General features: G+C 32.2%; 1 long non-coding RNA gene across 1 annotated transcript in view; it reads left to right on the top strand.

Annotated features, from left to right (window-relative positions):
• LOC141495001 (uncharacterized) overlaps positions 1 to 24,231 on the top strand; it is a 220,940-nt gene that overhangs the window by 88,045 nt on the left and 108,664 nt on the right. Inside the window, exon 2 of the long non-coding RNA XR_012470622.1 lies at positions 13,176 to 13,296. This is a non-coding gene — a long non-coding RNA (uncharacterized LOC141495001). The remainder of the gene's footprint in view (positions 1 to 13,175; positions 13,297 to 24,231) is intronic.

The following is a 24,231-nucleotide window of genomic DNA, read 5'->3' as shown; positions in this document are numbered from 1 at the left end:
TGGAGTACCTGGGTTCAAATCTGGTCTCAGACACTTAATAATTACCTAGCTGTGTGGCCTTGGGCAAGCCACTTAACCCCATTGCCTTGCAAAAAACCTTAAAAATAAAACGGAAAGGAAGGAGTCAAGTAATTGAAAAGAGCTGCATCCTCATGTGAAAAACAGAGGTATTAAGTCACAGTGGATGAAAATATCTGAATAATGTGAGATGAGAGTGAGAATAGGGATTTTCAGAAATAATAATTTTGTTGTTGGTGAAGTGGGTCTGGTCAGCAAGGTATTGTGATTTTTCTCTACTTCTCAAAACATGATATATTATAAAAATAATTAATTTTGTGCTAAGGCATAGATAAAAAATAGGAAAGCAAAAATATTAGATGAATAATCTATACATTATAGCAAGAAAATGTAGAATCAATATTCTTTAAAATATGAATAAAAGATAAAAACCTAAATAAAAATTAAGCCAAAGCAAAAATGAGTTCAGCAAACCATAAAAAGATAATTATTTGAAACACTGTGATAATAATCAAATTTGTATCCTATCATAAATAATATACATGAAAAGAAAGCCAAATAGGAAAAATGTGTACCACTAAAAACACATATGAACTCTGGGTATTGACTAGACTTATCTGACTTGTCATGAATCTTCATAACTACTTTTTTTCAGAAATAAAATCACCGTGTTGTTTCCATTGCAACAGTTCCTACTCAGAGAGTTGGACATCTATGTGTGGATTAGTAGAGATTCTTCTGATTTCATACCATGGTCCTTAGTTATCCAATTAGCATTGAATCACAATGCTAAAATAAAGAATGGCACTTGGTAACCTTTACTATTCATTTAAATACTAAATTACTATGAATTTTATATACTTGGCAACCATCTTGTATCTCAGCCATAGGTTCTCTTTCTTTTCTTTGCAAAATGTCACAGGAACAGGAGTCTGTTCTTAACTTACAGAAGAAAATATGTTTTTTAAAAACATATTTACCTTTATTTCCTGATATTACAAATGGCATTATCATAATATTTCTTAAAGATTAGATTTAATTTTCTTAAAATCATATTAAATATTCTGTGCCTGAACTAATTAATCTTTCATCTCATATGACTGCCAATTTTGAAAACTGTCATGACAATACTCATAATGGACAATATTAGGCACAATACAGGAAGAGTGATGTTGCCCCACCTCAGTCCTTTGCATGATTTAAGAGGAGTTGGAGATGTCCAAATTGAACTAGATTTTATTAGCATGTAAAGACTTCACATTTAAAATGTATTCTTTTTTTATTCTCCTAGTAAATAATCCCATGAAAGCTACATTTAGAAAGCTATTAAAATACAAAATGTCCTCCTATCAGCTAGAAATCCTATTTGGCACACAAATAAAAGACTGAGACTACTGAAAGAAAAAGAACATTGGAGCTGAACTTTTGTATAGCCCCTTCATGAACTGGTGAATAAAAAATGAGAAAAAAAAAGAGTAAAAATGAAATTGTTTAAGGGAGTTCCATGCCATTTGGAGTTGCATTTTCAAACTTGTCTTCTAAAGGTTCAATGTCACTTATTGCACAGGTAAAGTAATTTTCATTTTTAAAAAGTCCATTGAGATTAATTTAGTAAAAATGACCATTTCCTGTGAGGCAGACTTACCACTGAAATGAAGAAAAGAATTGCCCCAATTAAGATGAAAAATATGGCTAATCTTTAGAAATGATATCTTGTTCCTCTTAAATATTCTTTTTTTACCTATATTTTAGATTTAACCAAAATTGTCCTGTGGGACTATATTGCTGCTTTCATTTCTATTGACAAATTGGAAAAGTAACCACAGATAATAACCCCATACAGGAGTGGATACAAATGGGATGCAATGGAAAATATTAGTCATGGCAATAGCTCGGTTACAATTCACATGAGGATTTCTCCAAACATAACTTTATATTCACATTTAATTTTCTGAGTTATATACCATGACATGTTTCACCATTTCCTGCTTTAAAGCACAGCCATTGAATGAATTTTCAAAGTTATGACAATGACAAGTATTGTGTCATGTTGAAAAGATTTCAAGTGCATTCTTGGTAATGGATTATATCTACTTTCTCAGAACCAACATAAACAAATAGAGTCTATCAAGAGGGAACTAGACAGTTGGTGATGAATTATTTGGGGATCACATAATAGGTATTAAAGAAAAGTGTAAAATGGTTCTCCATCTTAATCTCTCATCTTTCATCTTTCATGTCTATGTGATGATGGTAGAAAATGAGACAGTCACACATTTTTTAAACAAATTATTAACATTGACTCATATTTTTGAAATCTAATATGAAATCCTTGCCTGCTTAACAGGTAACTTAAAACCTGAAGATATGGATTTTTTTTTCATTTGACAGTCTAATGAAAATAGGAAAATGACAAATTGAATTTCAAATATTTTCCTCAAAAAAAAAAAAAACAACTCTTTGCTACAACGAGTTTGGAGGTACCTTAATTTAGTTCCAAATAGAAAGTCACTATTGCAGCTCACAAGAAATTATGATTGGTTGGCTGTTAAGTCAGACTTCTTCTGATTGTGGCTCCTAGTTTGCCATTGTGTAACAAAGTATATTTTCAATTATATTGACTTAGAATCATCCAATCAAAAACATATAAAGTATCGCTAACATATTGTTGAGAATATGGACTTTAAAAAGTTCATCATGGACAGCTTGCATTGTTTTGTTTAGCTGATTGAATTAAAGTGATCAAATAGTTTTAATTTTGTTATTCAGTTCATGCTTCTGCAGTTTGTATGAAAGGACAATTAATACCAAATGAAACATATTCTCCTTTGTTTATTTTGGTAATAGTAAACTAATACTAATTAAATGGTTTATAAAAGATGCATTGTTGCTGTAATTCATAGCATTGCTTAATACTCAGTCACTGGGCTTAGCATTTATTGATAATCTATCAGCACTGTTGAAGGCTGTGGATGTACAGTAGCATTTCATTTGAAGCATATATACTTTATGTTGACAGTATTTCACTATTTATAGTGGCTTTAAGCACAATACAATTTTCTGGCTTGTCTCTTTAAACTTAATCTGTTTTATTATTTGTTTCTCTGAGGTTGTTTGCTACTTTTGATTGTTTTAACTGAACAGAACAATAATATATTCTTCTACATACAACATTTTAACATTATTTGAATGTTTACATTTCAATGTATTTCTTATAATCAACAAATTTTTGTGTTTCTATTTCAAAGCCATGTTGTTCCCTTTATCAGCTTTAGAGATAAGCTCATGCCATTCATACTTCATATTGAGGATTATTTTTAGTGTTGCTTTCCTCTTCATCAAGTCCATTTGTAAGACTGTTTTCTTAGGCTCCAATCAACTCTCTAAAACAACAACACAAAAAGAAAAATAGAATTAATACAATATTGGTCATCTTTATGATATATTACTTTGGGAAATCTAATCCATTAATTTTCATTTCCCCACATTTCCCAGCTCAAACTAAGGTCATTGACTTTTTTCTTTTTTTTTTCTTTTTTTCTTTTAGTTTTTGCAAGGCAATGGCGTTAAGTGGCTTGCCCAAGGCCACATGGCTAGACAAGTATTAAGTGTCTGAGGCTGGATTTGAACTCAGGTACTCCTGACTCCAAGGCCAGTGCTCTATCCACTATACCACCTAGCCACCCCTGCTCATTGACTCTTGACTTCAATTTATGTGTCTGTCTTTCTCATTTTGTCTTTTGTAAATTAGCCCTCTGTAGTTCTAAATTTGCCCACCATCTTTTATTTCTTCAAATTTTCTTTAATTATTAATTTACACATTTCTAAATAATCTTCCTCCTCCCATAAAAACAGAAAAATCTCATGAAAAATAAAGTGAGAGAAAAAGAAAAAGACAATTATACTTCAGTCTGTGTTCAGATAATATCAGTTCTGTCTCTGGGGTAGATTTCACTCTTTATCATAACTCCATCAGAGAAGATGTTTCAATATTTTTTTCCCACAGTTGCTATTGCTAATTGTATTCCTCTTCATTCATTCCTCCTCACTCCCATTTATTCTATTTTCTCTCTCTCTCTTTTAACTTCATCCTATCTTAAAAGTGTGCTGTGGGGCAGGCAAGTAATGCAGTAGACACAGCACCAGTCTCGAACCCAGGAGGATCCATGCCCAAATCCTGCTCCAGACACCCAGCAGCATGGACCCAAGTTGTCCACTCAACCCCAACATCCTGCAAAAAAACAAAGACAAAAATAAAAACAAAAAGAATGTGTATTATACCTGAATACCTTCTCCCATGATTTACCTTCTCCTCTATCACCTACTACCATCCTCCACTCCCCTTGACCCCTTTCTCTCTTCCTCTTCCTCTCCTTTATCCTCTCAGTAAGATAGATTTCTATACCCTATAAGTTTGTAAGTTGTTTCCTGTCTGAATTATTTCCATTGAGAATGAATTCTCACTCATTTCCCCCTCACTTTCCTCACTTCCACTCCATTGCAAAAGCTTGTTCTTGACTCTTGTACATGAAACATCTTTGCCCATTCTACCTCTCATTTCCTTTCTCCCAGTATTTTTATTTTTCATACATTGACTCATCTTTATAATTATTTTACCTTCATAATCACCTCTTTCCTGTGCCTTATCTAAATATGCTCCTCCTAACTTCTTATTAATCGAGAGAGTTCATATGAGTTATAAGTATCATCTTCCCATGCAGGACTATACAGTTCATCACCATTAAATCCCTCATAATTTACCCTTCCCATCCACTCTTTATATGCTTCACCTGAAGTTCTGAACTTGGAGATCAAATTTTCTGTTCAGTTCTGGTCTTTTCAGTAGGAAAGTTTGAAATTCCTCTATTTCATTGAATCTCCATCTTTTCCACCTGGAAGAGCGTGTTCAGTTTTGCTGGATAGTTGATTCTTGGTTGCATTCCAAGCTCTTTTGATTAACTGAATATCATATTCCAAGTCCTATGAGTGCTTAATATAGATGCTGGTAAGTACTGTGTAATCTTGACTATAGTGCCATGATATTAGAATTGTTTCTTTCTGGCTATTTGTAGTATTTTCTCTTTGACTTGGGAGTTCTGGAATTTAGGTATAATATTCTGGGAATTATTTTTTTGAGATCTCTTTCAGGAGATAAGTGGATTTCCTCAATTTCTATTTTGCCCTGTGCTTCTAGGATATCAGGGCAATTTTCCTGTCAAAATTTTTCAGAACTGAAGTCAAGGTTCTTAAATTGTCTCGGCTGGATGTGTTTTCTATGTCTGTTGTATTTCCAATGAAGTATTTCACATTTTCTTCTAATTTTTCATTCTTTTGATTTTTGTTTTATTGTTTCTTGATTTCTTGCAAGGTCATCAGTTTCCTCTAGCTTCATTCTATCTTTGAAGGAATTGTTTTGTTCAGAGAGTTTTCATCTCTCCTTTTCCATCTAGCCAATTCTGCTTTTTTTTGAGATCAGATTTGAACTCAGGTCCTTTTGACTCCAGGATTGGTACTCTAACCATTACACCACCTAGCTGCTCCCAATTCTGCTTTTTAAGGCTTTCTTCTCCTCATTAACCTTTTGGACAGCTTTTTCCATTTGACTTGTTGGTTTTTATTTATTTTCTTTGGTACTTTTTGGATCTCCTTGACCAAGCTGCTGTCCTGGTTTTCATGATTTCCCTGCATTGCTCTCATTTCTCTTACCAATTTTTTCCTCTACCTCTCTTACTTGATTTTTCAAAATTTTTTGAGCTCTTACATAATCTGACCCAATTCCTATTTTTCTTGGAGTCTTTGGATGTAAAAACTTGGATTTTGTCATCTTCTGAATGTGTGTTGTGATCCTCCATTTGACCAAATAATTATCTATGGTCAGGTTCTTTTCTTGTTGTTGTTTACTCATTTCCCTAAACTATTTCCTGCTTTAGTGGTGCTTCCCAAGCTTTGCAGTGTTATTGGGATCCCTGCACAAAAACATCAGTTCCTCCAAGGTCTTATTAGAGGCTCTGATGCCTCTCCTGCCTGTGCTCTGGTCTGTGGATGACCATAAGCGTTTCCCTCTACCCCGGAGACAGAAGGAGGATCCCTTTCTACTGTGGCAAGAGGGGGCCCCAGATTGTGACCAGGGTCAAGACAGAGCAACAGAATCCCGCTCCAGGCAAAGTGGAGGGACCTGGACAGTCTGCAGAGATCTCCTTATCTTCTGGGAGCTGAACTTTCTGTGAAGGGAGGGATCCTGCTGGATGGCCCTGTAGGCCTGTTTCCCTTTCACAGATAGGGGCTGAACTGAGGATCATGCTGACCTGGCTTCTTTTTGACAGAGGTTTCCTACTGATCTTCCCAGTTGTGCTCAGTGATCCTTGATTAGAAAATCTGGAAACTTTAGTTGTCTGGATTCCAGGTGCCCCCAGGGACCCAGGCGCAGGCAGGCTGTTCTTGCAAGACTGGACTTCCTTGACTCAGGCACAGCATGAACTTAGCTATACTGCTTTCTGACCCCAATGGAACAAAGCCTTCTCACAGATGTTCCATGTTACCTTGGACTGGAGAATTGATTCACTAGGTCTTCCTATTGGTTCTGTCTCTCTATAATTTGGTTTGATTCATAATATTAAGAGTTTTGGAGTAATTTAGAAGAAATCTTCTGGAAATTCCTGTCTCCATGCCACCATCTTAACTCTGACTGCACCCCCCCACCCCCCCCCCCATCTTCTTAAACTCTGCCTTTGCTTCTTTCTTTCCTGGCCTTTTTATTCTTGTTATTCTATTTTAGATTAGTTGTTGTTGCTGACCCAAATAAGAATGTAGTTCATATGTTCATCACATCATCATTTTTGGTCAACTCTAAAATATGAATTAACTTCCTCTATAATGACATAATCATGATACCTATCATCTTCCTTTTCTAGCCTTTCTTCTGAAGAGTAAATAATGGCTTGTATTCAACAATTATGAGTAGTTAAATGTTTATTTTCAATTTGTTTATTTTTCTGAAATTTCTATTCTTTCTTGTCACAGTGTTTGGAGGAATCATAGTGTTTAGGGGAGTCTTTCTGAAGAACAATACTTGGAAGTTACTAAATATATTGCAAAGTTCCCTTTATTTGCTCAAAATTTTAGGATTTAGAAAAAACATGCTTACTATATGTAACATGAAATGATTACCTCAATTATAGAGACAACCTCAAATGTCTGTATTGAACACCTATTTATTTTCTGATTTTTCTAGCTCACCTTATTATACCTTCATAAAGGGCATGTTTTAGTTTGTCAAAAAAGGTTCCTAATCTAATTAAACTCAAAGTTTCTCATTTTCTTAAGGATACCTCTGTTGAGATCCAGATCTAATTCTGTAGCATCTTCCAGAACATATTCATTTATATAAAGTAACAATGATTATGCTTTAGCCTATTAAACATAATGACTTAGGAGCCATAAAACAAAATAAATAATTTCATCATGGATATTCATATTTTTAAAGGAAGCACAAAATAATAAACCTAGATTATATTCTCCTATCAGTTAACTCAAATTTGTGAGAAGATCCATGTCCTTGGGATAGTTCACAATTCTGACTTGCAGACTTTGATGTAATTAATTCCCTTAGGAATATCTATACCAACCAAACTAATCCATTATTTTGACTACTGCTTATATTCCAATTCTCATTTTTCTGGGACATTATATAATCCACAAAGTATTTAGGTATACTTTCAACTTACAATCACCCTTAAAAGAATATTAAGAAGGTTTTCCTTTTAATTTGGAGAAAGTTCTCTTTAATTCAGATCACTTCAAAACTCATCAATCTAACTACCTCTATGCCATTTTTACCTGAGCAAAAAGTTTTTCATCGGCAAAACTGTTGTGTGTTTAATCATTTTTCAACAAAAGAACTCATAGGATAAATTAAATTGACTCTGTGTATGACAAAAAGGCCTAGTAACTGTTTCACTCAACACAGTTCTGAACCTTCCAATGAGATCTTAACATCTCTCTCCATATGGGAAATCACTTTTTCTCCCAATGTGCTATTCCCTCAGAGACAGGTCAATAAGAGAAGCAGTCAGTTCTAAGAATGCATTTTTCTTTTTTCTTTTTAGTATGTATGTATTTATTTATTTATTCATGATTTTCAGCCATTGTCCATGCATGTTTCCAAGTTACAAAATTTCCCTCCACCCTCCCTTCACACCTCCCTCTCCTCAGTAGGGAAAGTCAGGTTAGCATTTTACATACATAATTTGTTAAACATATTTACAAATTAGTAATTTTGGGCATGAGGATTTAGGATTAAGAGAAAGAGATACATAAGAGATCATTTTTATAAGGTGTTCATCAGATTCAGAAGGGTTTCTTTTTTCTTGTGTTTTGTTTTCCTTCCTCTGGATGGGAATAAAATAGTCTATAACTAGTTTAATACAGTTATCCCAAGTTCTCTTGACCATCGAGAAGAGTTGTGTCCATCAAGATTGTTCATATCGTAATGTGGTTGATGTGTACATGGTTCTCTTGACTCCACTCCCTTTGTTCAGCCTTGGATCCAGAATGCATTTTTCTTGCTAAAGGCAAACTTGAATGCCAGTCTTTATTCAGCCAATCAGGAGCTAGCATCTAAAATCTTGTCAGCTAGAGACTCTTCTGGATGATTTCTTTGAAAAACTCCCACAAAGCTACTTTTGGACTTCATAATCTTCTTCCACTCATAGTTTGTTTTTCAACTCAGCAGCAGTCTCTGTCTCTGTACAGTTCTATTCTTAAATTATTTATTTTAGTTAATGCTTCAATGATACACCTTTTACTAACATGGTAGCAATTAATGGAAATTCCTCTACAAAATCAAGGTACTTGGTTTAATCAATCCCATATACTCTAAATAATTATTTTGTAACCCACTAAAAAGTTCTGTGTCTTAAATGTTAAAAGAATGGAAATTAGCTGAAGGTACATAATTTTCTTAAGTTGTCAGTTCTCCAGAGTCTTTTTTTTTGTTTGTTTTTTTGTTTTGTTTTTTTGCAAGGCAATTGGGGTTAAGTGATTTGCCCAAGACCACACAGCTAGGTAATTATTAAGTATCTGAAGCAGGATTTGAACTCAGGACCAGGGCTGGTGCTCTATCCACTGCGCCACCTACCTGCCCCCAGAGTCTTTCAATTCAGTTTGAGTTTTGAAAACTGTGTTGTTGAATTCTTCCCTATTATCATTTATTAATAAGTTAAAACTCATTTTCTGCCCCCTGTAAAGCATTCAACCGCTAGCATGTAAATGATACATCACCCCAGATCTTTTACAAAAGTGATTCAAGATGTCACTTTTAAACATAACACATTTTCTGCCCAAACTGCTAAATTTACAGTCTAAATCTTGACTTAAGCACACTTTAAAAAAATTAATCATTCTTGTTTTCAAGTTATATAGAAAATGTATAATAATTTATTGAAAGAAACAGATTTTTATTCCTTTCAGTTACAAAATTACCTATGAAAAGATCATTCCTTTGATCTTTTTAACAGTAGATAGAACTATTTTTTTTCTTTATACAAAAGGACTTTTTTCTGAATTTTTCAGTATTAACCTACTCCATATGAAGAGAGAAAAATCTAAAACAACAATACTTTTTACTTATACTTTGGGTCTAAGCTATTTTTTTGGAGTTTTGATTGAATCATATTCCAAACTTTTACTTTTCTCCATATTAAAGTGTTGCAGTGCATACAGTTTTGGGATTTTTTTTAGTATATTGTGAGATTTCCCCCCCCAAAAAAAGCTTACTATAATAATATTTATTTATATATTTTATTTATTTTATATTTTATTTTATATTATTTATTCTATATTTTATTTTTATATATTATATTTATTTATATATTTACACATCTATGAATACACACATAAAAGAAAACTGAGATAATCAGATGCTAAGTGACCAAGGATCAACCAACTAGGAAGTGTCTGAGATCAAATTTGAACTCAAACTTTCCTGATTCTAGAACTAAGACTTTTCCCATTGTACCACCGAGTTGACTCAGAAATAACTGAATTGAACCTTGAAAGAGACAAACATTTTGAAAGGCAGATATAAGGAGGAAACCAAAAGAGGTAGTAGATGATATGATAGACCAGGTCAGAGAAAATTTCATTATAGATTTTTTCTTAAACATAAATATCATGAAAGGGAGTAGTAATGTGAGAAGAAAAAACAAACATTTGCTGGAAGTAGATTGAAAAGGACCTAAAATTCCAAGTTGAGAAGTTTATATTGTAATAGTCAGGAGACATGCTATAGTTTTTGCATGAGGGGCCCAGTTTTACTAGTAACAGAGTAGTTATGGTTACAAGAATTAGAATGAGACATACCTTTTTTGATAAGCTATTATGGGAATATGTTTTCCTTGAATATGCAAATTCATTACTTGTATTTTATTTCTATTTGTTTTTCTGTCTTAACAGAGAAGTGGTAAAAGAGAGAGTAAGAGGAAATATTTTTAATTTAAATGATATTATTATCATTAGTATTAGTATTATTAATTAAAGAATCACTCCATAGTTGAATTGATGACAATGAGTTGAGAACAAATGCAAGAAAATGCCAAAGAAAATTATTTTTCCTAATGTTGATCCCTAAATTATTATTTTTGATGTTTTAAGAGTTAGTGAAGAGAGTTAGGTATGTGAAGCACTTAAGAAATACCACAATCTATACTCACAACAACCTAACAAATTAGATGCTATTATTTAGATGCTTTAAACACCAATTTAAAGAAGAGCAAAATGAGATTGACTAAACATACAGTGATTTGCAGAGGCTCACAGAGCTAATTGTCGAAGGCTGACTGAACTCATATGGTCTTTATGCAAGTTCTATCATTTTATGACTTGGACTATATAGCAGTTCAGAGGTTAATATATATATATATATATATGTATATATATATATATATATATGTATATATATATATATAAATGGAAAGAAATGTAGATAGATTATAGAGTAAGAGATTGTATATTTATATATGCATATATGTACATGTTTACATAAATGGTTTATATACATTTTAAGTACATACATTATTTCCACAGCCACACCTACATGCATGCATGCAGACATGCTGAATTCTAATGAGGAAAAATGGGTAGGATGAAGATGGTGAATGTATGCTAAAGTATAAAGGGAGTAATTTTATCTTATGTGGATCCTAATCTACAATGGAGACCTTGAGAGACACTCATCAATTGGAGAACGGGGCTGCAGTGACGGGAATGTTCCAAGCTGAGAATGCTCCAGGTGATATGAAAAGTTATGAGGAGCATACAAACAGAGGACCAGCTTGTTACCTGTATGTTAAAGACATCAGCTAGTCTGTTACTTGTCATTCTCCCCATATCATCTGATCCTTCCATTTTATCAAATGAAAAACCCCGTGAACTTATTCTGTATTTTGATGAGCTTATCAGTTTTTTATGAGCTCATTATTAGTTTCCCTTTTAGAACTAAAGGCCAAACTGGCACTTTTCCCCTGAATTTCATTCATCATGTGATAGCTGAAATGTCAAAGAAAATTAGAGAAAATTGTTATGTAATCCCTTGGGAAAGCATGTCTCATAGTTGAAGGATATTACTACCAAAATGGATTTTGTAACAATTTTGAAATGCCATATTATTAATTTTATTTCTAATAGGATTAGAAAGGATAATATTTCCAAATTAGTATTTTTTCAATAATATTGATTTAAAATACTTGAAAAGCTCATGCAATGTTTAAATGCATTTGTATTAGGATAGGTATAAAAGAGTCATATCCTGTTCTAACCCAAGTGACCAAAAATGAAAAATGGAAGATTATAGTAGAAGTGATGGAAGTTGATTTAATGCATTATTACTTCTTTATATAGGCTGAAAAAACAGAACTCTAAACACAGTAATAAGAGAATTATGGTTTTTAGATTTTTTTGAGTTATATTATGTAGTATCAACTATAAGACTAAATTTTACACTAAACAACCAAAATCTTTACATGTTTGAAGAGCAATACTCAAATAACCAATAAACTAAATTCACAGACATATATGTGCATATGTGTATCTCCCTATACATATGTATGTATGTATGTATGTATAAATACATAGATGTATGCTTATATGTGCACTTAGTTATTGTGCTAACACACATGTAAAGCCACCAGAAAACACAATGAATATACTGCTGGAGACTGAAGCCAGGAAGACTTCTGATTTCAATTCTGATGTCTGAAACTATTAATTATTTGACCATGGGCAAGTCAGATCACCTTTTCTATAGCAGCTCATCATCTATAAAATGAACTGTAGAAGAAAGTCCAAAGCACTCAAGAGTTTTGGCCAAGCTAACCCAGAATGGGTTCAAAGAGTCAGATATGACTAAAACTACTGAATAACAAGTATACATATTTTCTATTTATACATATATACATATCCCTATGCATATATGCTAATGTGTAATATGTATTTATCAAAACATGTAGTGTAAATTAAAATAACAGTATTTAAGTATTTGAAATAAGGAACTGCAGTTTTGCAAGCCTGATTCTGATAACTTCATGCCATTGTAGTCATCTTGATGAAGAACATATCTGAATATAACTAAGTTAATCTTCAGATGAATAAGATTAAGTATAATATTGGAACCAAACCTGTTACTGGGACTGATGATTTTTCATATTTTTTGGAGCTTTCAGAACTTCTCTGCCACTGGTGTGTGTATATGTATATATTTTATAAATATTTATAAATGTATACATATATGTGTGCATGAGTTTGTGTGTATGTGTATATATGAAAACTAGTAACCAGGAGATATCCTAGGAGTTTTCTAGAAATTCATAGCCATGGATGCAAGAAATTCCCTTAGCAAGAGTCTTACACTGCAAAATATCATATGAATACTATTCATTTCATATATCGCTGAAATTCTATTCAGCAGATATTTATAAATTGTCAAAACTTTTAAGATATGGTGCTAAGCACTTGTAGTCATACAACCAAAAAGATAAGCCACTTTTACCTATTGAATTTATTTTAACTTAATCAAATCAGTATATTATGAAATAGAATGCTTGTAATTATTCATATAGTTAATGATTATAGTCTTTTATTTTCTTTTTTGTTTCTTGGAGTAGAAACTGGAAGATATACATTTTTCACTGCTGATTGAATGGGAGAAATTTTTGACCTTGAAAGTGGAGATGAGGTTGCTATGGAAACTGGTAATTTTGCTGCCACTCATGAGCTGTTGTGCAGGTAACGTGATCTATTATTACAAGTTTTGATTGATAAATATATCTGCATCATATTTCTTTTGAGAGGTGAAGCAATTGCCAAAAGGAATAATAGTTATAGCATCTGAATGGCTAAGTGGCAAAGTCAGTTTTGAAGGTAACCTCTATTATTAATTAATACATATTACTTTTAATTCAAGAGATGTACCAGAAGCTACAGAAAAGCATTAATCCATATCCATTAAATCATTTGGTTTCATGTAGAGATTCATGTGAAAAAAGTGTGCTCCTGATATTTTAATAGTTAATGGAGAAGGGAAGTTACTTTTTTCCCTTACTTCTTTGATAATGATATTCTGGACAGAAATAGTATTGAATACCTCCAAAAGATGGTTTGTGCATTTTTGGAAGCTATATCAATGTTTTTGAAGGTCTTATGATAGTAGAATTTTAGACAAGAAATTTAGAAATATCACTGAGTCCAACTTTGTCCCTTTACAAATAAAGTAATTGTGTTATTAATTGTTGCAATTAAATTGATGTGATTTTTATGATTAGAAAATATGGTATCATGGATCAAGTTCTGAACTTGATAGCAGGACTGCTTTAAATCCCTCTGCAGACACTGAGTGATACAACCAAATCCATTATACTTTCTAGGCATGAGTTTCTTAATCAGTTAAATGAGTGAGGATAATAGCTATACAGTACAGTACTGTTGCAAGTATCAAACAATATAACATATATATTAGCATTAAATCTCTGCTTAAGCATCACATATTAAGAAGGAAGACAGAAATGACAAAAACAATGATGACAATAACAGTGATGGTGGTGGTGATAATGAAGATGATGATGTTGATCCTGCTGTATTGAATTTGTGCACAGAGAAGAAATACATTTTTAATTTGTTCCATGGAAGGTTCATACAGCATTAATCTTAGAAAAGGAAGAATCTCTCCTTGTTTAATTGACTTTGAAAGAATTTCCCTACATTTTTCAAGACACCCTGGATGTATTCAATAAAATCATGTAGATTTGTATTAGCAAATTTTAATGGTCAGAAAATATCAGTAGAAGAACCTATTTTATTTTAACTATGTTTAATAGAAAGTTTCTGTGTGTTTGTGTGTGTGTGTGTGTGTGTATGTGTGTAAGGCCATATAGTTTTCTATACTAAGGTGTGTGAATCATATTTTGGAAAGTCTTTCTGAGTGCTAGATTTTCAAGTGACTTATGCTGAATTTTGACTCCACATTTCAAATGCTTTAAACATTATTTTCCTTAAAGGAATGAATGACAGGACAAACAGCATTAGAGTAAACCAGAAAAAAATGAAAATATATCCTAAGACTAAGTGTTTTTTTTTAAAACAAAGGAAATTATTTATCACATAGTCAACCCATGGATATTGGCAGGTGTAATAAAACTACTTTGCTCACAGATCCCAGAAGCATGTAATTGATACTCTTTGGGGTCAGAGTATGATGAATATTGCATATATCACAAGGCACCCTCTGCTTAAACCCCATTTCAGATTTACTGCTAGCATAATAGTGCCTTTAGGAATGGAATACCAAGCAATATTTTTAGTCTAAGTGACATCTTGGGAATGTCTAATAGGTATGGACCAATTGAGAAATGCTGAAAATGTCATTTCTATGTCACTTCCACTGATAAAGTTGCCAATATTATTATCATACCCTCCAGAAAAGCAATTGAAACTTAAAGAATAGATGAAATCTTTATGAATAATATTAAAAATTTAAGAATATTTCTATTTTCAGGTTCAGAAACAAATAATTAATGCTTGAATGCTGCTCTTTGGGGGGGATGAAAGAGAGAGGGAAGGGAGAGAGGGAAGGGAGAGAGAGAGAGAGAGAGAGAGAGAGAGAGAGAGAGAGAGAGAGAGAGAGAGAGAGAGGAGAGGAGAGTTAAAGTTACTAGAATCAGTATCTTCAATTACAGGTCTCTAGTGATCCATATAGAATAATAGCATTGGAAGTTCTGGAGAGCAATCAATGTATGAATCATGACTACTCATTATAACTCCTCTATCATTCAGGCAATCACTCATTGTCTGAAGAACTGGCTGTCATAAGAGTTCTCTCAAAGGTGTTATTCGAACTTTGGGATAGCTCTGATAGTTAAGAAGGCCCCACCTATATTTTTAGTTCAAATTCACATGATAATAACACAATGTTTTCCTTTCTTAAAATCATTTATTATTTATCCATATATATATATGTATATATTTTTCCTTTACAATTTTGAATTTCAAATTCTTTTCTTCTTTCTTACTCATGTTCCACCAACTGAGAAAAAGGAGACAATGATATTAATTATGTAAGTGAAATCATTAAAAATATATTTCCACATTAGGTGTATTTTGAAATGAAAGAAAAAGTAAGAAAATTAGATATCAATTTACACTCAAAGTCTATTAGTCCTTTCTCCTTATGTGGATTGATTTTTTTCACCATGAGTCCTTGAACCATTAAATTTGATAAGAAAATCAGTCTTTTAAAGTTAGTTATCATTATAACTTCTTTGTATCAATTAATAAAGGTTTTATCAAGAATTTCTCAAATCCCTGCTCAATTTTATAGCACAATACTACTCTGTCAAAATTATATACTACAGTATATGATTTTTCCCTATCAAAATCATATCCTCCAAATTGTTCTGTCATTCCTCATTTGGTAAGCATTTCCAGAATTTTCAGTTCTTTACTACCACAAAAATAGCTGCTGTAAGTATTTTTGTATATGTAAGACATATTTCCTCTTTGTTTGCTTTCCTGTAAATACAGGGATAATAGTGGCATTCCTAGATTAAAGGTCAGGCATTATTATAAGCCTCAGGGATAGTTTTAGATTGTTCTCTAGAATAGTTGGAATAGTTCCTTACTCTATTTACAATTCATTAGTGTAACTCATTTTCCTTTATCCCCTCCAGCATTTATCAGTTCTTATAGGTATGAATTGGTAACTAAAAGCTGTTTTAGTTCATTGTTCTCCAATAAATTTTGATTTAGAACAATTTATATGACTTTAGATAGCTGTGATTTCTCCTTCTGAAAACTACCTGGTCATAACTTTTTGGTCATTTGCCATATGGGGAACAGCTCTTATTTTTATAAATTTTATTTATTTTGTATTCCTATCTCCTTTTACAATGCTTGTATATTATGTGGCATCTCATAAGTATATATGGAACTGAATTGAGTAGTTAATTTGATTAAAACTTTGTAGAGGTATATACCAACAATCAAGTTGAGAAATGCAATATATTATTTCATAAACTGCATACATACTAACTTGGTCAGGATATTTAATCATTTTTATGTAAGCTCACACATATACATTGATGAATAAGTTCCTATTTATATGAAAAATAATTATACATACAACTTCTGGTACATTCATATTATACATTTGAATAAATAACTGCATGCTGTGCATATATGATATACCATGCAGGTATGCAATAAACACATGCTTACATATTTACATATTTATATTCATTATAGGTATATATGTATGGAATACACATATACAAATGTATGCCTATATCAGTACATATATGTATATGTATATTTATAGGTGTGTATATGCATACAGGTAAATAGGTAGATAGAGAGAGAGAGAGAGAGACATAGGTATAGTTTAATAGGTAGGTAAGTAGATAGTTCTTGGTGAGTACTTATCCCTTGGACTAGTCAGCCACTGAAGCAGCTATGGCCCATGTTTTAATAGGAATGGCCACTTTTAGAGAAGGGTCCAGTCAGCTTTAGAGAAGATTGTTTTATCTAAGGAAGTAGGGGAGATAGTCATTCTTTCTGCTGTGGATGACCTGAATGTCTTTTTATTTTCTTATGCATTCATTATACATAAGAGAACATATAATAAAATTGATTTTAATGGACACATAATATTATTTTTCAAAAAAATCAAAATAAAATTCTCAGTATCCTCTAAAATGGGCAACTTTTAAGTTTTTGCTTCTAAAATACTTTCTAATGGATCTTTGAAGTAATCTAATCAAATTTATATAGAGAGATACTTCCTATCTCTCACACTATCTCTGTTCATTAACTTTACTTCTCTGCTGTTACCTCCTTGTCTATTTTTTTTGTTCTTTCTTCTCTAATTCATTGCATCTCTTATCTTGCCATTGTAGGTGATACCTTAAAAGATGCATCTCAGAAACCAGTGATCCCATCTCTGTTGTGCTTCCTTTTTTTCATGTTCTTTAAATAATTTATATGGGATCCCTAGATTTGCAACTAAGTTCCTCTAGTCCTCATGATGGAATACCTTATATAATACCCACTATGTACCAGAGACCCTGCTAAATGATTTATGATTATTTCTTTCACTAGATCTGCACAATAATCCTGGGAGTTAAATTGTATTACTATCCCCATTTTATAGTTGAAGAAACAAGAAAACAGAGGTTAGTTGTTTGGAGTAATACAGTTACCAGCTTTCTGAAGTTGGAATCCAAGTAAATATCAGACATTGTACAAAGCCCTGAGGATACAAAAAGACAGTTTTCCCCCCTTTTATAAGCTTTCAGTTCAATGGAAAAGACAATATGTAAACAAATATGAGCAAAGTATGTTTTATACAGGGTAAATTCACAATTATCAACAGAGGGAAGGTACTGACTTTCTAAGGGTTTGGGGAAGCCTTTCTGTAGTAGGTGGGAGTTTATTTGGAACTTAAAGCCAGGGAGGTCTGTAGTCTAAGTGAAAGAGAGAAAGAAACCCAGGCAAAGGGGAGAAGAGTCCCAGCAATCTCTCCACTGTGCTAGGCTAGCTGTCTTATAACTCTCTTCTCTGACCTGCCAAGTACATTGGTATGACCCTCTGAGTGGCACTCAACTTGCATTCTCTAGAGGATATGATTCATACTGTAACTGAAAGAGAAGTTTAATAATAATAATAGTTCACACTAATAAAGCATTTCAATTTTTCTATAACATTTTTCATGTATTATCTCATTTGAATTTCTCAGTATATCTTTAACAGCAATATAATTATGGATCTCATCTTATAGATTAGAAAAGTGAGAATCAGTAAAATTGATTGATTGATTGACTCAGGATCATATAAAAATATAGTATCTAAGGGGAAACTGAATCCACATCTCACTGCATCAAATTCAATGCCATTATCCAATATATCAAAATGGGTTTGATTCAGACAAAACTTGAGAGCAATTAACTGAATCATAAAATTGTCTGATGCCCATTTATGCATCTCTAATCTAATTCAACTCTGGCCCAAGGTCATGGTGTATTTTCATCTATCTTATTGAATATTTTTCTACTTATACAGAAATTTCATGTTTTTTATCTAGAATTGGATTTTATAACATGAAATAATAAATTATAGTCAATTTTTTCATTGTTGTTTAGCTGATTTTTTTCCCTTTTTGTTTGTTTTTCTTCTGTAACAGTAAGGTCAAGTTGTTTTGACTATTTAGATATCTCACCTAGAATAGTTTGTAATGTTCTTGGCCTTCTAGAATTAGTATAAGATCACCAAGGAAACATTTTTAAGATTTCAGTCTGCAGAAACAGTCACCCTTTTAGTGTTCTCTGTGCTTAATGTTCTACATGAATATGACAAACACCAATATTCCTGTTTAAATGTTAATGGCCATCGAACATCACTTTTTATTTACATGTTCTAAAAGTAATATTCTGTGATTTTGGAAGGATATTAGGTTCCAAACGGGATGACTCTACTATTTTTGATAGTACAGTTAATTGGTCAAACAAGTTAGATGATGTTATTTCCTTCCTTCTTTAATTCTTTGTTTCTTTATTCTTTCTTTCTCTTTTCCTTTCTATTTCTACCTTCATTCTCTCTTTCTTTCTCTGTTTCTTTGTCTCATCCTTCCTTCCTCCCTTCCTTTTATTTCTTTTTCTTTCTTTCTTTCTTCCTTTCTTCCTTCCTTCCTTCTTTTCTTTCTTTCCTTCTTTCTTTCTTTCTTTTTTCTTTCTTTCTTTCTTTCTTTCTTTCTTTCTTTCTTTCTTTCTTTCTTTCAGTTCTTTGTTCTTCCTTTTTCTTTCCTTTTTTCTTTCTACCTTCATTTTTTCATCAACTTTTATTTTAGTTTCATATTTACATGTCTTCAGAATGATTTAACTTAGGTTTTCCTGCAGTTTAATCATACTAATTTTTCTCATTCTCCTTATTGGTTTGTGATGTGACATTATTTGTAATATTCTATCTCCTCCTGCATAAGGATTGATAAATTTTCCTGGACTGCTCGCTCTCTCTCTCTCTCTCTCTCTCTCTCTCTCTCTCTCTCTCTCTCTCTCTCTCTCTCTCTCTCTCTGTCTGTCTCTCTGTCTCTCTCTCATCAGTGAGGAAATCATATATCAATTGCAAAAATGGTTATTGTCAATATCAGAGTTTATTTCTCTATTTATTATTCAATTTTTTATGTCAACATCTTGCTAAATAGATCAAGTTATAATAGCATGTTATTGCTTTTCTTCCTTATTATTTTTTCTCAATAAACATTAATTTTGCTTAATGTGCTAACATGTCAGTCTAAAATTCCATGTGTTTACTTGAGAATGACTCATACACATTGGCAATATGTAGGTTCTAATTGGCTAGTATCATTCTTTTTTTATAGTGTTTGATACTCCACTCATAAAATTGTCTTCCCCTTCTTTTCTCTAGAAAGTCTTCCTGTTACAGATACATGGAACTTCTGTCAATCTATAAACTATTGTTTCTTCTCATTTCTTTCTCCAAAAGCAATTTATCAATCATTGTTTCACTTCCTTTACAAAATCTTTCATTTTATTGTTGTCATCAAATATTTATGTATATGGTGATTTAATTTAGTGGCCTTTTGAATAGCCACAAAATGATCTACAATTCTAAACCATTACATTTCTTTCCCTTTTCAATCCTGATTTTGAATTTATTATTCTAACTCACGGTGATATTACACCTTTTATGCAATCATCTGTCTGGACAGTATTTGTTGTCCCCCAAATGTGAATGGCCCTATTCAAAGAGTTTCTCATATTTTACTGAGTTTCTTCGGATGTTTGCAATCCAAAAGGGGAAAAAATGCCATAAAACAATCACTATATTCACTTATAATTTCATATGGAGACAAACACCTGCCTTTTAAAAAGAACCATATACATTTATGGAACTCATTTGCTTGACATGAGTTGGCATTAATAGCATATCAAAGCTGGTCTCTGTTAAAGTCTTAAAGGCTTTATAGAGTTGAGATAATCTATTTATTTTGAAGCTCCAATCATTATAAAACAATCTGCAATAAGCAGTAACAAATAATCAAAAGCAAAATCCTGTATTTAAATGTAACAGTCAAAATGAATTATTTGTACCCAGCACAAGCATTCCTTTAAACCATCTTCATGAATGATAATGCCCCATTTCTCTCAGTAAAGTCTTGAATAGTGATGTTTATGATGCAGAAATGAACAAAAGTTTTGATATGTTTATTTTATAATCATGTGCATAGAAATGGCAAACCATTCTTGTGATGATACAGCTAATTTAATGAAAAAGATCAAGTTAATATAAATATTATTGCATAGCAGAAAACTCATAGATCTGACATTAGTGCCTTGGAATTGAAAAAATACTAGTTGTGCAGTTTTACTATATGGAATCTTGGCCAAGAAAATGAGCATCTTTTTACTTTTCTCTCTCTCTCTCTCTCTCTCTCTCTCTCTCTCTCTCTCTCTCTCTATTTATATACACACACACACACACACACACACACACACACACAAATATATATAATGAGAGCATCAGACTACTCTACTGTTTCTCAAATTTTTCAAATACATAAAAATTTTATGTTTCAAAGACGATAAAGGTAGTATGATAATCAATCAACAACATAAGGACTGGGAATTTTATTGTGTGAAGAATGCAGCATTGAACCATTTTATTCACACACACACACACACACACACACACACACATAAATATAGTACCTTAAAATGGATGCTTAAGTCAATCTTGTAATTCTTATTATTGTTTTTTACATATTAGTTAAATGTACAAACAAGTTTCAAATTCATTTTTACAAGTATAAGATCCGAATTATCTCCATTTCTCACAACCTCATAGAGAAAGCAAAAAATTCACATAGATTATCCATCTGAAATTATTCAAAATATTTCCATAATAATAATACTGAGAGAAAATAAAGACCAACGACACTTTAAAAAAAATAAAGGTGAAAAAAAATGTGTGCTTCAAAATGTATTCAGGCACTACCAGGTATTTCTCTGGAAATGGATAGCATTTTTTTAGCTTAAGTTGGCAAATTTGCCATGAACCTCTGTATTGCTGAAAACATCTAAGTTCTTCCTAACTAATCATACAATGCTGATGCTATTTTGTACATAGTAAATTTCACTTTATGCTAACTCATGTAAGACTTTTCAGGTTTTTCTGAAAGTATACTGCTCAACATTTGTTATAGGATAAGAAGATATATAGCCTTTTGTTCAGCCATTCCTCTCTTGATGGGTCTCCAATTATTTTCCAAGTTTTGAAACCAGAAAAGAGCAGCTATGAGTATTTTTGTATGTATGTATGTGTGTATATACATATATATATATATATATATATATGTATATACACACACACACACACACACAAAAGTGTGTATACACACACATACAAAAGTGTATATATATATGTATACATACAAAAAGTCAAAGGAGATATATATATATATATCTCCTTTGACTTTTTGCTTCTTATCTCTTTTGGTATTTACACCAGGTGGTGTTATAGCTAGGCAGCGTTATGGATGTATTTATAGCTCTATGAGGGTAGTTCAAAATTTCTCTTTAGAGTAGTTTAAACAGTTTCAAATCACACCAACTGTTCATTAATATAGCCTCCATAATTTTTTCCTTTTTTCTGTATGATTGGCCTGCTTAATAAGCATGAGATAATATCTCAAAGTTAATTTGTATTTCTTCAATCAATGATAATGGCATTTTTTTCCTATGGCTATGGAGAACTTTCATTTCTTCACCTTAAAACTGCTCATATCCTTTTATTATTCATCAATTGGGAAATGTCTCTTATTTTTGATAATATGACTCAGTATTCTATGTCTTTGAGAAATGAGGTCTTCAAACTTGGTTTAGGATAGTTTTTCTCAGTTACTGTTACTAATTGTATCTCCATCCATCCTGCACTCCCACTTATTATATTCTCTCTCTCTTTCTCTCTCTCTCTCTCTCTCTTTCTCTCTCTCTCTCTCTCTCTCTCTCTCTCTCTCTCTCACACACACACGCACACGCACACGCACACGCACACGCACACACACTTTTTGTATTATATGATTTTTCCCTCTTTGAGTCAATATTTATAAGATTAAGGTACATTCATTCCCTCTCAACTCTCCCCTACTCCCCTTTACTATCAAAACTCTTTTTGACTCTTTTTATGAAATAATTTACCGTATTCTTACTCTCACTTTTTAATTCTCCCAATGCATTTTTCTCCTCTCATCCATTATATACATATACATATATATATGTATATATATATATACATACATATATATGTATATATGTTAGCTCCCATCCCTTCATGTAAAACTCAAACCAGAATCCTGTCTATATAATCCAACAGTCTTAATCATATGAAAGTTAGTATGAGGTACCAGAATCATCTTTCCATGTATGTTAGTAAACTGTATAACCTTATTAAGTCCACTATGATTTTCTTTCCTGTTTACTTTTATAAAGTCTTCATAATTCTTTCTATTTCAAAGTCAAATTTTCTATTTGCTTCTGGGCTCTTTATCAAGATGAATTGAAATCCTGCTATTTTAATTTTGCTAAGTAGGTGTTTCTTGATTGCTATACTAGGTCATTTACCCTTCAAAATACCAAAACCTCTAATCATTTAGGTAGCTGCTAAACTTTGCATTATCTAGAGCACAACTCCAAGATATTTGAGTTATTTTTTACTGATGGCTTGCATCTCCCATGATCTGGGAGATCTAAAATTTGCCAATAAAATTCTTTGGAGTTTTAATTTTTATAATCTCAGGAGGTAATTATTGGATTTTAAAAATTTTAATTTATATTTTCATTCTAGAATATGAGGTCAATTTCCTTTGTTAATTATTTGAAAGGTGATCTCTAGTCTTTTCTTCTTTTTCTGGTGATGGCTTTCTAGTAGTCCAATAATTATCAAAATATCTGTCCTGGATTTATTTTCTAAGTCAGTTGCTTTTCCAATGAGGTATTTAACATTGTCTTCTATTTTATTCATTCTGTTGTTTTTGATTTATTGCACCTTGATTTCTTATAAAGTCATTAGCTGTCATTTGCTCAAGTCTACTTTTTAGGAAGTTTTTTTCTTCCAAGAGTTTTTGTATCTCCTTTTCCAATTGTCCAATTTTACATTTTTTTTTCTGTTTCCAGAGTGGAGGGAACACTATTCCAAGCTATAGAAATTTCTTATTCCTATTTTCAGAGAAATTTCAAGGCACCTGTACTATTATCTAAGTAAAGATACATTCCTGTACTGTGACTTATCAAAAATATTATTTTCTATTCTAGTAGTTTCAGAAACAACCCCACTTCATTGTAGCTCCATACTCCATGTTCTAGTATTCTAGTGCTCCTTCTTGTCCTGAGATGGCCATTCTATATTTTCCAAGGATCTAAATATAGATAAAATGATAAAATGACAAAATTGTCCCTTAGTGCTAGCAAAGCTACCCCTATAATCTCTTTCTAACCATTTACTTTAGCCCTTTATGTTCTATTGGTTGAATGTACCCAAAGCAAATGCTGCCACTGCTGAATGACAAGTTCCATATTTACTGTTGTTGGAGTTGTGCTGGGGTGGCCAGCTCTGGATTGTGCTCCTTTCTCACCATGATGCAACAGAACTTTCCTGTTG

The sequence above is a fragment of the Macrotis lagotis genome, chromosome 8 (genome assembly GCF_037893015.1).
Source record: "Macrotis lagotis isolate mMagLag1 chromosome 8, bilby.v1.9.chrom.fasta, whole genome shotgun sequence".
NCBI lineage: Eukaryota > Metazoa > Chordata > Mammalia > Peramelemorphia > Peramelidae > Macrotis > Macrotis lagotis.
This window is presented reverse-complemented; position numbering and strand designations above follow the sequence as displayed.